This window comes from Crocuta crocuta, unplaced genomic scaffold (assembly GCF_008692635.1).
Source record: "Crocuta crocuta isolate KB4526 unplaced genomic scaffold, BGI_CrCroc_1.0 scaffold360, whole genome shotgun sequence".
NCBI classification, from domain to species: Eukaryota; Metazoa; Chordata; class Mammalia; order Carnivora; family Hyaenidae; genus Crocuta; species Crocuta crocuta.
Window position 1 is genome coordinate 277,302 of NW_027529634.1, and position 13,423 is coordinate 290,724.

The 13,423-nt window shown below is 38.6% G+C and overlaps 1 protein-coding gene across 3 annotated transcripts in view; it reads left to right on the forward strand.

Annotated features, from left to right (window-relative positions):
* LOC144230082 (uncharacterized) overlaps window positions 1–13,423 on the forward strand; it is a 103,157-nt gene that overhangs the window by 55,065 nt on the left and 34,669 nt on the right. The gene's annotated exons all lie outside the window — the stretch shown is intronic.

Consider the following 13,423-nt stretch of genomic DNA (forward strand, 5'->3'; position numbering starts at 1 on the left):
GGAACATGGAAATCTCAGGCCCCTACTTCTCTGAGTTATTTTTCTCTCTTTCCCCGTGTAAGCTGTTTAATTTTATCTCTATGTTTTGCACCACAAGGGGTTTATAGTAGATGGTTGTAGGAAACAACCGACAAGTATAAGCAATTTCAGGGAATGTACTTTGAAATGTAGTTGTATTATCTTCCTTAAAGAATTCAGATTCTAAATATCTATATATCGATTTCTGTATCTGTATCAGTTACCTGTATTGTATCCACGCAGTAGGCTAGATATCTTGCTTTCTGGAAATTTTCTTTGTATTCTTCTACTTTAACTCCTAGGAAGGGATATATTTTAATATGCCACTGTTCTCTGTCTGTGTAGACATTGCTATTTGATCATGGCATTTATTCCTATAAAGCTCTGATGTGGTTTCCCAACCATTTTCAAAGACGATTCTAGACAGTCACCTTCAATCAACAGAAATTTGTGCCTTATGAAAAAGCTTGTCGAGGGGTTGAAGTTCTCTTTATGTGATTCTAAGATCCTATTACCAAAGGCATTCTTAAAGGCCAGACACCTATTTGCCTGCTTCCAAGATAAAAAAGGAGAATGTGAAGCCTCCTAGAAAGTTTAAAATAAACATGGAATAGTAAGCCTGGTGAAATGGGAAAGAGAGAGAGAGAGAGAGATGTGTTTAATTTATATTAGGTATTTTTGTCTGCTAGCTGTTTATAAAAAAAAAAAGCTACCTTAGCAAATCAATTATAGTTAGAATGACAGGGTACAGTAGTAATAGTTGAGACAAGCTTCATTAGGCATTTGTGAGTGTGGCTTTTCTTCTTCTCAAAGGTCTGCCTGGGTCACTGGAATAACTGTGAATTTGGGTCAAGGACCCGAGTAAGCAGGGGAAGGCTCATTTATCATCAAAGAAGGGTGAGACAACTGTCATCAGTCCATTTGACTCCAGCTGTGAGGTGAACAGCTTATTTTTGTTTTAGTGATGATTTGAGAGACCCATCAATAAAATCACCAATACTCTTTGCAGTGCAGCCATCTATTTGTGTGTCAGGGTGTGTGCACATGTGTGGACACGCACATGCACTTACTGAAAGTAGAAAGGGAGAAAACCTTTACCTTGGCACACATATTTATATAGGACTCCCTTCTTTGTGCTCACTCATGTTAGGGACTCATCTCCAAGTCTCCATCTGGTTCGTCATTGTCCCTGATGGTTAGCATATCAAGCTGGTTTCACAGCTTTATTTGCTCAAATGTGCTGTGGCTGCCACTGTACTGCTCCTATAACCAAGCCCAGAGGATTCTTTGAGGAAGGAGAGATTAACTGGAAGAAATGGACTGAGTAGACTGTCATCAATCACTTTCCTTTATTTTCAAGACCTCATCTCTTGAAACTTAATCATTCTGAGGCCTCTAAAGTCCTTGTCATAATTTCCTGGGTACTTACTAAGCTAACACACACTCAGCACGTAAGATGTGTGAAACGCTGTGCTAACTTTCTTTTTTTTCATGATTTCATTTAACCTCCACTATCACACTGTGGGGTAGGTACTGTTATTTTTCCCTGCATTAATTAGTATTGTCTGACTATTCTAACAAATAGACCCAAAATGAATGATGGCTTAGATGCTGTAGAAGTTCTTTCTTGCTCACAAAGGAGTACTGTGTAGGTGAAAAGTTAGAGAGGGTCACCTGCATATCTACATAGTCATTTGGGGACCTGGGCTGATGGGAGCTTTTCTCTCTTCAACAAGTAGTTTTTAAGGTTTATTCGTTTTATTCTTGGGAGAGAGAGAGAGGAAGAGAGAAGGAGGAACAGAGGGAGAGGGAGACAGTATCTTAAACAGGCTCCATGCCCAATGCAGAACCAACCCAGGGTTTGACCCCACGACCATGAGATCATGACTTGAGCTGAAATCAAGAGTCAGATGCTTAACTGACTGAGACACCTAAGCACCCCTAAGCCCCTAAGTAGTTTTTAGGGTCACCCTGGGGCATCACATCCATTCTAGCCAGCTGAAAACTAAAAAAGAATATGGATAGAGTTGTGGGGATCTTTATGTGTCAGGTCTGGAAGTTATGGTCACCAATTCTGTTCACATTTAATTGACTAGAGCTTAGTCACATGACTACCACTCAGAGTAAGAGGAACTAGGAAATGTAGTCATTGGCTGACCAGCCACTTCTCTGAGACAATGCTATACTATCGGGGTCAGTGTAACACAGATTTTTGGTGATCTGTTAGCCATCTTTACCCTACTTTGTTCCTCAGGCTTTTAAATATTTCAGAGCACCTTTCTTTACATACTCTTCCCTAAGAAAGACAACCTGGAGTCCCATTCACTTACCACATCCAGGTCAAGTCCAGGCTTTCAGGGTAATGCACTGTCCTATGTCCAGTGTGGATGGATGTGATTCCTGGTGCCTTGCCCTCTATGAGGAAAAAGCCGAATTATCTTCTTAACTCTTACCATACACCTATAAGTAATGACAGCCTAACTACACACACATACACTTCATCTTGGAAACTGAAAACATGGGAAACTCACATGGATCTTCTGCAAAGATGAAATCATCCCTGGTCAAGTATATGATTGACTTTTGAAAAAAAGGTTTTATAGGCATTTGACTGCAATGCATCTTCTCTGCTTGGTACATACATACACATGTATACATTCATGTATATAAAATGTATTTTATGGAGGCACCTGGGTGGCTTAGCTGATTAAGTATCCAACTCTTGGTCATGATCTCATTGTTTGTGAGATCTCTCTCCCCTGCTCTCTTTTTCTCTCACTCTCAAAATAAATAAACTTTAAAAGATGTATGTTATATATTAAATTCATATGGATTTATAATACTGTGACTATGAATATAATATTTATACTTATATATGATGAAAGAACATATATGTAATAGTGATGAAACTTGTTATTCAAATCCTCTGTATCTTTACTTCATTTTAAACCTTTTGGTTATGTGAAATAAAACATACATTGAAAGAAGTGCTTACACAAATGTACAATTTAAAATAGTAATAAAATCAGTGTAATCATCATGTAGATCAAGAAACATTACCAGCATGTCCAAAGCCCCTCTCCTTCATCACTTCCTTATCATGGGGAAGTTCTATTCTATTACTGCCTAAGGTAATTAATCTCCTGACTTAATGAGATGTGCTTCCCTGTTTTCCTATGGCTTTACCACCTAAGCATGCATTCTGAATATATATATATATACTTTAAATCTGTTTGCTCTTGAATGTTATATGCATGAACTCATACTGTGTGCATTTTTGGTGTCTTATTCTTTTCACTAAACATTGTAATATTTGTTGAATATTGCTGTCGTTGACTTATTTTTTATTCATGATTTAGTAGGCTTATTTCTGGGGTGCCTGGGTAGCTCAGATGATCAAGCATCAGAATCTTGATTTCAGCTTTGATCATAACCCCAGGGTCATGGGAACTTGCCCCTCCTCGGATTCGGTGCTGAAAGACAAGCCTACTTGGGATTCTCTCTCACACACACTATATCTCTTCTCTGGCCCTCTCCCCTGCTCGTGAGTGCTCTGTCACTCTCTAAAATAAAATTTAAAAAAATTTCTTTAGAAACTGAATGTTTCAATTTATTTATTTTTAAATATTTTAGTGTTAGAAGTTGCTTTCTCACTAAGGAGCAAGTAGTCTTATCTCTTAAGCAAGTGAATAAGCTCTTACTCTAGGTGCTACTTTTTTTTTTTTTTTGAGAAAAAGTGAGCACATGAGTGGGATGTGAGCAGGGAAGGAGCAAAGGGAGAGGGAGAGAAATAATCTTAAGCATGAGATTGGGATCGGAGCCAAAATCAAAAGTAGTGTGCTTCACTGACTGAGCCATCCAGGCACCCCTAGCCTGTTACATTTTTAAGTCCTACATTTTCAGGAAATATATTTAATCTGCTACTTTGGTCTGTTGCTTTGACAACAATTAATCAACAATAACTATCTTATACATTGATTTTTTTGTTTGTTTACCTCAGGTTTTTTTCTTTTATTTTTGTTCATTCAGTTACAACATGTATACAGTAAAGTACAAAACTTTTAAGTGCATAGCTCGCTGAATTTTTACAAGTGTAGGTATGTGTAACCACCACCAAGATCAAGTTCTAGAACTTTCTATCATTCCAAAAGGCTTCCTCATGCCCGTTCCAGTTAGTACATACCTTCCATAGACACCAGCCATTCTGATTTCTGTCCTCATAAACTAATTTTTCCTTTTCTTTAACTTCATATAGTTGAAATCATGTAGTAAATTCTGTTTGGTGTCTGTCCTGTACTTATCAGCATGTTTGGGGGTATCATTTCTGTCATTAGGTATAGCAGTAATTTGTTCTTTTTTATTGATGTGTAGCTTTTCACTGCATAAATATGTCACAACTTGTTTATCTACTCTTGATTATAATGAATAAAACTGCTCTGAGCAGTCTTGAACACATATGTTTTGTGGATATATACTCACTTATCTTGGGAATATACATAGATGTGGAATTACTGTGTAACAAGGCAGCTGTGGATTTAACTTTATTAACACTGTGGTCCAAATAGTATTGGAAAGTGCCTATAATACTTTATACTCTAACTGGCAATGTTGCACATTCTAGTTGCTTCTTATCCTTACCAACACATATGTTGTCAATCTTCAAAATTTTAACCAGGACTTGGTAAATTTTTTCTGCAACTGGACAGATGGTAAGTATTTTATTTTATTATTTTTAATTTTTTTAATGTTTACTTGTTTTTGAGAGAGAGAGGGAGGGAGAGAGAGAGACAGTACAAGCAGGAGAGGGGCAGAGGGAGAAGGAGAGACAGAATTGAAAAGAAGGCTTAAGATTCAGAGTTGACAGCACAAAGCCCCATGTGGGGCTTGAACCTATGAACCATGAGATCATGACCTGAGCTGAAGTTAGCTGCTTAACTGATTGAGCCACCCAGGTGCCCTGATAGTAAATGTTTTGGACTTTATTGTCCATAAAGCCTCTATTGTACCTATTCAACTGTACCATTGTACTGCAAAAGCAGCCTGTGGACAGTAAGTAAACAAATGGGCGTGGCTATTTTGAATGATCTTTGGTCTAAAATATCCATTTCCATCACATTTGCATTTCAATCAATAGGAAGAAAAGTAGGAAAGTGGAAGGCATTCTTCTTTTATGTAAGAGAATGACTTACAATTGCACATATTACTTTCATCCACATCTTACTGGTGAGAATTTTATCACAAGACCAATTTGCAAGAGAGGGGGACAAATTATTTGGCCTGGTCCTCTGTGATTAGTTGAAATTCCTAGGGTTCTATTAAAAGAAGTCAGGGAGAATGGCTAGTGGTGGGTAACTAGCTATCATTTCCACAGTGGGCCATGTCCTTTGGAAAATTTTCTTAGGTCAAGGAAAATTGATATTTATTTCTTTCATTATATTCTCTCTCCATGTTTGTCCTTCTAGAATTCATGGTAGACAGATATTGGCTTTCTAAGATCTATCTTGAAAGATCTAAGCTTTTAGTTCTATCATAATTCTTGTTATTTGTCTTATAATTTCAATCTCTTTGTTTGATAGATTTTCTTGTGGTTAATTCAGTTTTAATTGATCTCCATTTTGGTATTTGACTGATTTATTTAGTGTAAAAAAATCTTAGCAATTATAGTTTTAATTTGCAGACTGATGATTGCTTTTCACAGAGCTCAAATCTCTTGAAGATACTTATTACATATTTAAATTTCTATTCCATATTGTTCATAAGCTCTGTTTAGAGGATTGGTTATTTTCCTTTTCAGCTTTTGTTACTTTGGCATTCTTGCTTATATATAGAATTTGGAGTTTGGAATGGGTTTCTCCAGCACAAGTAAAATAGTCATTCTTCTGGTAGATAATTGAGTTATGATTACAAGATGAGTGGCTCTATAGCTATGCAGGGCAGGAGAGCAGAGCAACATCTGGCCATAGAGCCTTTTCTTTAGTTACATGAGTAGCTCAAGTTTGGGATGGGTTTTTCATGCAACACTGCCATCATTCCAATGGCATTGTTCCAATGCTCACTTGGAGGCATTTGGGGGCATATCCTCCTCTTTATTTAGAAAAATCAATTTGGGGCTTGTTGTTCAAAATATATTGAAGTCACTTTGAAAGCAGGGACCAATGCAGTTGTTTCCCAGCACTTTAATTTTTTCATGGACAATCACAAGATATGTTGTCTCTGCCAGAGCTTGCCCACTATACCTGATTCTCTTATTGAGGATTATTCTGTAATTCTGTTGGTCTCCTCTTTTGTATGCATGGGATTGTAGGTTTCTCAGTTCTTTGGGAGTCTGCTGCCAATCTTATGACATGTGTTTTTTCCTTGATAAAGTTCCTTGATGATCAGGTTGTCTTGTGCTCCATCAACTATCATGAAGTGAGACTGCCTCTATCAGTTGGATTTTGTGTCAGAGCAATTGGAGAATGAGCCAAGAATCTCAACAGGGTTCTTGGAATAGGCTAAACTTTGAAAGCAATGTCCTTTCTGTGTTTCAATAACTTGTGTAAAAACATTCCAACAGAATGTTTCATTGTGCTGGAATCTTTTGGAAGGACAGTTTTGTGGCAAGCCTGGGAGGTATATATCTGGAAAATAGCACAGAGTCTGGTATATGAGGCACCATGGGACTGTCAAGGGAGCCAGTTACCATGCCAGCTAAGGCCTGGAGGAGTGGAATCAAGTGATCAAGTGGGAGACCGGTGGGGGAGGTCTCATATTTTAATTTGTTACATTGGTGCTGTGGTTTTGTTTACCTTTATTTAAAAATAAACCCATCAACTGATTTTCAAATTGATTTTTGGCATTTTTATAACATTTAGAGGAACAAAGTTAGACTCTATTGTTTGGATTCATCAAAGAATTACTCTATGAAAACAATTATTTCACTTAAGTTCTCATTTCCTAAGTTGTTATACATGTTTGCTTTTCTTATTACAAAAATAATATATGTTCAATTGTAAACATTTTTAGAAAATGCAGATAAATTAAATCAAAGTAATTTAAAGCTTAATCCCTCCACCCAGAGATGACTACTATTTTAAAAGAAATTAAATTACTTACTGACAATCATACAGTATGTAGTGAAGTCATGATATAGAATAAGGCAGAATTATTTCACAGCCTTTGCTCGTAAACACTTATAGTTTACCTAATGGATTAAATCCTGGCCTTCGGAAGTCTTGGAAGCTGTAGGATTATGGCAGTTTCTAGACAGCAGCCAGGGGTCGAGGACTGAAACATTCTGTCCGGTTCCAAAGGGAGTGTTACTCTTTAAGGAGTATGCTTTTCTTAGTTTTCCAACGGTCCTACTCTTATTGATGACTCCAGTCTTGTTGGCTCTGAAATTCTACTTTCTTCCAAGCATACTACAGAGTGGATTCATTACGTTTAGGTTTTTTTTGTTTTTGTTTTTTGTTTTTGTTTGTTTTGTTTGTTTTTTAGTAGAAACTATGCACTGTTGAACTTTATAGAAAAACAAAACTCACATGGATTCTAATCTTGTAATTATCAACTTGGGTGCAGTCTTCTCCATGAGGTTGAGCAAAGATAGATGAGGCACCATGCATGCCACAACCTTCTTCATTATCCTTCGATTTTCTCATCTTCTTGGCAGGCTCATAGAAATTCACAAGGACTCAGAGAACTGGGTTGCCATAACAGCTCTCTAAGATCTGCTTCAGGCAGTGAATTTCCGCAAAGAGCAAGCCACGTAAGATCACAGGTATTAGAAATCGCAGGTGATGGTCCAAATTCTTGGCTCCATCTATAAAATACTGACTTCCCTAACTCCTATTTTCTGGGCTTTCTTGCTCTGAGGCCAGGCTGGCACTGTTTGCATAAAGTGCTGTTCCATTTAAAAACAGCTGTGCCTAGAAGCAGATGAGAGTCGGCAAAGCAGGGATCATAAGTCAGCAGAACTGTGCTACAGAGGCATTTTCTGTTGCTGCTTTTGGTGGATGCTGACTAGAAAATCAGATTCTCTATAATCAACAGAACTTTACATCATGCATTTTAGAAGTTAAAAATCTAAGCTCAGAGATCCTTAATGATTTACTACTCTGGACAAAAGCTGCAGCTCACAGAGTCTGTGCTTTATAGCACAAATATTATGATCTCATCGAAACAAATGTTATAGGAATACTCCTTTTAAACTCCTTTTAAATACTCCTTTAAATACTCCTTTTAAACCTTTTAAAGGTTTTTTGAAGTTTGCTAACTTACGATGATAAGATCTGTCTTTTCCTGCTCTGCTCAATGTCTCATGGTCTCATCTTCCCTACTTCAGTGATGGAAGTTACTTCTACCAGCTGTCCATGAGACACATCTTGGTGGGGCTCTTAGCTATACGCAGAGACAAAAGGGATGCTGCCATTACAATGTGTTTATAAAGTGGTTCTTATCACCTGGCCTGTTAACACTTTCCTTCCTTCAGTGTAGCTTCTGTGAATAGCAAGTTTTGGGGTTTGTTCTGTTTTTTTTTAATTTTAATTTTTTTTTAATGTTTATTTCTGATAGAGAGAGAGAAAGAAAGAGAGAGAGCAGGGGAGGGGCAGAGAGAGAGGGAGACACAGAATCTGAAGCAGGCTCCAGGCTCTGAGCTGTTAGCACAGAACCCCATGCGAGGCTCGAACCCATGAACCGTGTGATCATGACCTGAGCCGAAGTTGGACACTTAACTGAGCCACCCAGGCGCCCCTGTTCTGTTTTTACATTTATCAGTCTGTTGTCTTTTTCCCACAAAGTCTAGCCATCCCTGGATGCTCTATCACTCATAAAGGTGATGTAGAAGATACAATTCAAATAAGAAATGCAAGCCAAGCAGGACTTTGAGACTTTAACTCATATGCAGAGTAAGGCATTCTGAACACATCTCTTGCTCTCTTACATGCCGTCTATCATCTTGGACCATAGCCTCTGACCATCATGTATGCTGGCTTCCCACAGTTAATAGCCATGAGTTGTAACCCTGATTTTGGCATGAGTGTGAACCACCTTCTGAAGGCAAAGATGGTTTAGATTCACATCATGATTCAAGTTCCTGAGACAAAGTTAGACATTATAACCAGGCTGTCATCACACTGGATATCAAGCCTGGAATCAGAGTAGCCAAAAAAGTGAAGACAAATCAGCAGTTTTGGTACTGAAGAGGCAATGGTACTGTATTCCTGCTCCTATTAGTATACCTAGACCTAATACTGTACCTGTGAATATCTTTATTGTCTGGTTGGATATCCTCCAATATCTTGAAAAATCAAATTCAACATGATACTATATAAAATTACTGATGATGGGGAAGCAGGAAGATGTGATGTAACACTTCTAGTCAGTGATAAAGTACAAGTTGAAATAATTGGGATCTAAAAACAGCTCCTAAGTAGAAACATTTATATAAGAGAGTATGTAATTGTAGAAGAGAATAGCTCTCCACCAAAATTTAGTGCTGTGCTTTCCATGGTACAGGATCAACCTTGGGAGGAAATTGCCCCTAGGGGACTACATTTCCTGGTCCTCCTTGCATGCAGATGTGGCCATGTCACCATTTTGGCAAACGAGCAGAAGTGTTATTTCCTGAGCCAATTTTAAGATGCCAGTATCTCTCTTACTCTCCTTTCCCCTGTCTGTCATCTGGTTACAGGAGATTCCAGAGGCCTAGGAATTGACAGTTATGAGATGGAAGGACACTTGTTCTCTAAACCTCCACGTGGAGGAGAGTGGCCTGCTCACCAGGAACACTTTCATGGGATGTAACAGTTTTATTTTAAGAGCAACTGGGATTGCCCTAAGGAATACAGTTGGGGAGGCAAGCTGAGACAATGCCCTTGACCACATTTGTGTTTTGCATTTCCATAGTCCAGATGATGTTGTATCCAGATGCTAATGTCCAGATGCCCCAGCAATTGAGGTACTTGTATAAGTTAAGCTACATGGTCCTATTCCTTTGCTACTTTATTTACTAGCAAGGGTTTAAAATGGAATGCTTTTCTTTGAACATGTACTATCCAAGTTTTCCATCTATCGAGAGCAGTAGAAAACATAACTAACAAGTCTTATTTCTTTTAGAACTATTTTGGTATGTCTCAAAATACGGAATATTTTGGTATATTCTCAGTGTCATTGGTACTACTCTCTCACACCTAAGTGATCATCTGGCTTTCCCTAACACAGTTCTTTGATTTCATTGAGAACAGCCCTTTGTCAGATTTAGGTGGCATATGTGCTGCTCATAGTTTAATTGGTCTCTCCTGGTCTGTGGTAGTACAGGTGTGATGCAAATAAAACATATATGTGCAATGGAGATGATTGGAATTATGGTCAACTGACAGGAGGCATCAACCTTTCAGTGCTCAAATAGCTGGTTTATTGGATAAGACAGGACAATTACCACAACTGGCCTATCAGGATGGTTAGAGCTCCCTACAGGCTTTGAGGCAGGTGTTTGTGCCTTCGGTTTAATCTCTTCCTTTCTAGTTCCAGGCTGGATGCAGCCCTTGGCACCAGCAGATATATTTATACAGAAATGAGGGTCACCTGGATGCCCAGCCCAGTGGATCCATATGCTCATTGCCAAACAAGGCATGAGCTCCCTCTAATGCACGCTCGATTTCTCTGGGGGAAAGGTAACCTGCCTCGCAATCTTTTTTGGATCATCTGTGTCTTTGATTTAGTAGAGTTGTGGAAATTGAGAATGTTTTTCATTAGCTCCAATGGACCTTCTAGAACCTATGCCATTCAATCTCTCATTTTACAACTGAGGATTCGGAGTCTGAGAGAGGTTAAATGGGTGCCCCAGGCACAGCCAATCAGCAGGGAGCCAGGATGAGGTTTTAGGGCTTCTCAGCTGGTGCTGATGACATGACCCACAGCTGCTGTTTTGAGCCTGTTTTCCTTACCTGTCAGCTCCCGTGATAGGAGTTGAAGCCTCAACAGCTTCTAGAGATTGGAGAAGCAAAACAGCTACAGAAGAAGAAGTTGTGAATAATTGTTCCATGCTTTTCTTTCTTAAAATTGAGACCTGTGACAATTCTGCCATCTAACTAAAGTTCTAGTTCATATATTATGATTGATCATTACAGCTTTATTTCATGGAGAACGTGTTTGGTAGTTTTATTATTCATATTTTTAGAGATACCAAACCTAGGCTTACAGACTATCTTCTAACTTTCCTAAGGTCACCTAGGCATGGTGGAGCTGGGCTTTGAACCTGAGACTGGCCTCCACCAAACCTGTGCTGTTGACCTCATTGATCATGATCCTGCAGAGCACTGAGTATTTCTTTTCTATTTTTTAAAACTTTTAAAAATATTTATTCTTTTTTTTTTTTTTGAGAGTGAGACAGAGCATGAGTGGGGGAGGGGCAAAGAGAGAAGGAGACACAGAATCTGAAGTAGGCTCCAGGCTCTTAGCTGTCAGCACAGAGCCAGATATGGGGCTTGAACTCACGAGCCATGAGATCATGACCTGATCATGACCTTCATGATCATGAAGTTGGATGCCTAACCAACTGAGCCATCCAGGCAACCCCTGAGTGTTTCAATAATAGTTTAACTTCCTCTCAGGAAGAAGGCTCTGCCTTGGGAGAATCTGTTTCATAAGAATAAGAGATTTTCTCAAAACTCCTCTTTCATGATGAAGATTCAGATGGAAATTTTCTTTTCCTTATGTGTAGCCCGAACATTGTTTCATTGATCAGTACAGGCTCAAACTTGGAGTTACAGAAATGGGTCAGGGTAGTGGAAAGATCCAGAAGTCTGGGTGATGGTACAGCCTTCCTGAGAAGCCTCTGTCAAGGAAATCACTGTTGTGTTAGATGTCAGTTGATCCTTCTCTGGAAGTAACTTAGTTCCTTTGATTTTTTGGCAAAAATTGGTCCTGGCTATATTTTCCGTATTTGTCACTTCCTTATAGAAATATAGTCCTTGCTACCTGGGTCATTTCTGTCAAAACTAAACAATTTCTAGGCTAGTAAAAAAAATGGAGCATTACTGTTTTATGGACCAATTTGTAAAACTGTCAGCTTTCTAAATGGTATTTTTTTATTTGTGAATTTTTCTCAGAAAATCCCATGACTTGAACAATATTAATAATTTATTTTTTTACAGTTCATTACATACCTTTTACCCCTATGATGGTGAGTGCGTACAATTCATCCAGTTTCTCTTATTCTTATTTCAAAGAACAAAAGGGATAAAGGTGGTAGAATGGCTTAAGAATAGTCAAGTTCTGGAGCACCAGGGTGGCTCAGTTGGTTGAGTGTCTGACTTCGGCTTAGGTCATGATCTCATGGTTCATGAGTCTGAGCCCCATATCAGGCTTTGTGTTGACAGTACAGAGCCTGCTTCTGATTGGTTGTCTCCTTTCTCTGCCCCTCTTCTGCTCATGCTCTCTTTTCTGTCTTTCAAAATAAACAAACATTTTAAAAAAGTTAAGTTCTGGAAGAAATTGGCAGATGCCACTCAATTATTGGTTTAGGAAAAATGTTTCCAAATCCTTCTTTGAATGGCAGGACTGAATGTGAAATTTGGGAGGTGTTCTGATCCAGATATTTTTCTTATTCCCTGCAAGTCTACATTTTCTTCTTTTCTGGAGGATGGAGACAGAAAATGAGAGATAACCACTCAGTGTTGAGTTAGCTTCATATTGAGCAATTGCTCTATTCTCCCTCTGTTTCACATTTATTCCTTCCCATAATCACCAGTTAGCATATTTGAATACACAAATGAATATCACCACTTAGATAAAAGCATAACAGTTTCAAAGCTTGGGGGTACATATGCAAAGAACTGTTACCCTGGAGAGAGGTGCTCAGACTGAAGATAACCTTGACATTATTGTCCTTTCTGTGAGGAACTTGTTCAATGCCTAGGTGCACACTTTCCATGTATCTATAAAATCTGGACCATTTCTTTTTGCCTTTTTTCTCCCCTTTCTGTTTTCTTCTATAATATTAGCTAACATGTGTTCCATTTTTCTTCTTTTTTTTTTTACATTTATTTATTTTTGAGAGACAGAGTGAGACAGAGTGTGAGTCGGGGAAGGGCAAAGAGAGAAGGAGACACAGAATCTGAAACAGGCTCCAGGCTCTGAGCAAGCATTCAGCACAGAGCCTGACGCAGGGCTCGAACCCACAAACCCTGGGATCATAACCTGAGCTGAAGTCAGACGCTCAACTGACTGAACCACTCAGGCACCCCTTAAATTTTTTTTTAAAGTAGGCCCTACACCCAACATGGAGCTTAAACTCACAACCCTGAGATCAAGAGTCACATGCTCTACCGGCTGAGCCAGCAAGGTGGCCTCATTTTCTTTGGTATAATTCTCTGCTTCTTGGTTGGTAGATCATTTTATAAACTAAAGGAGTTTGTAATAAAAA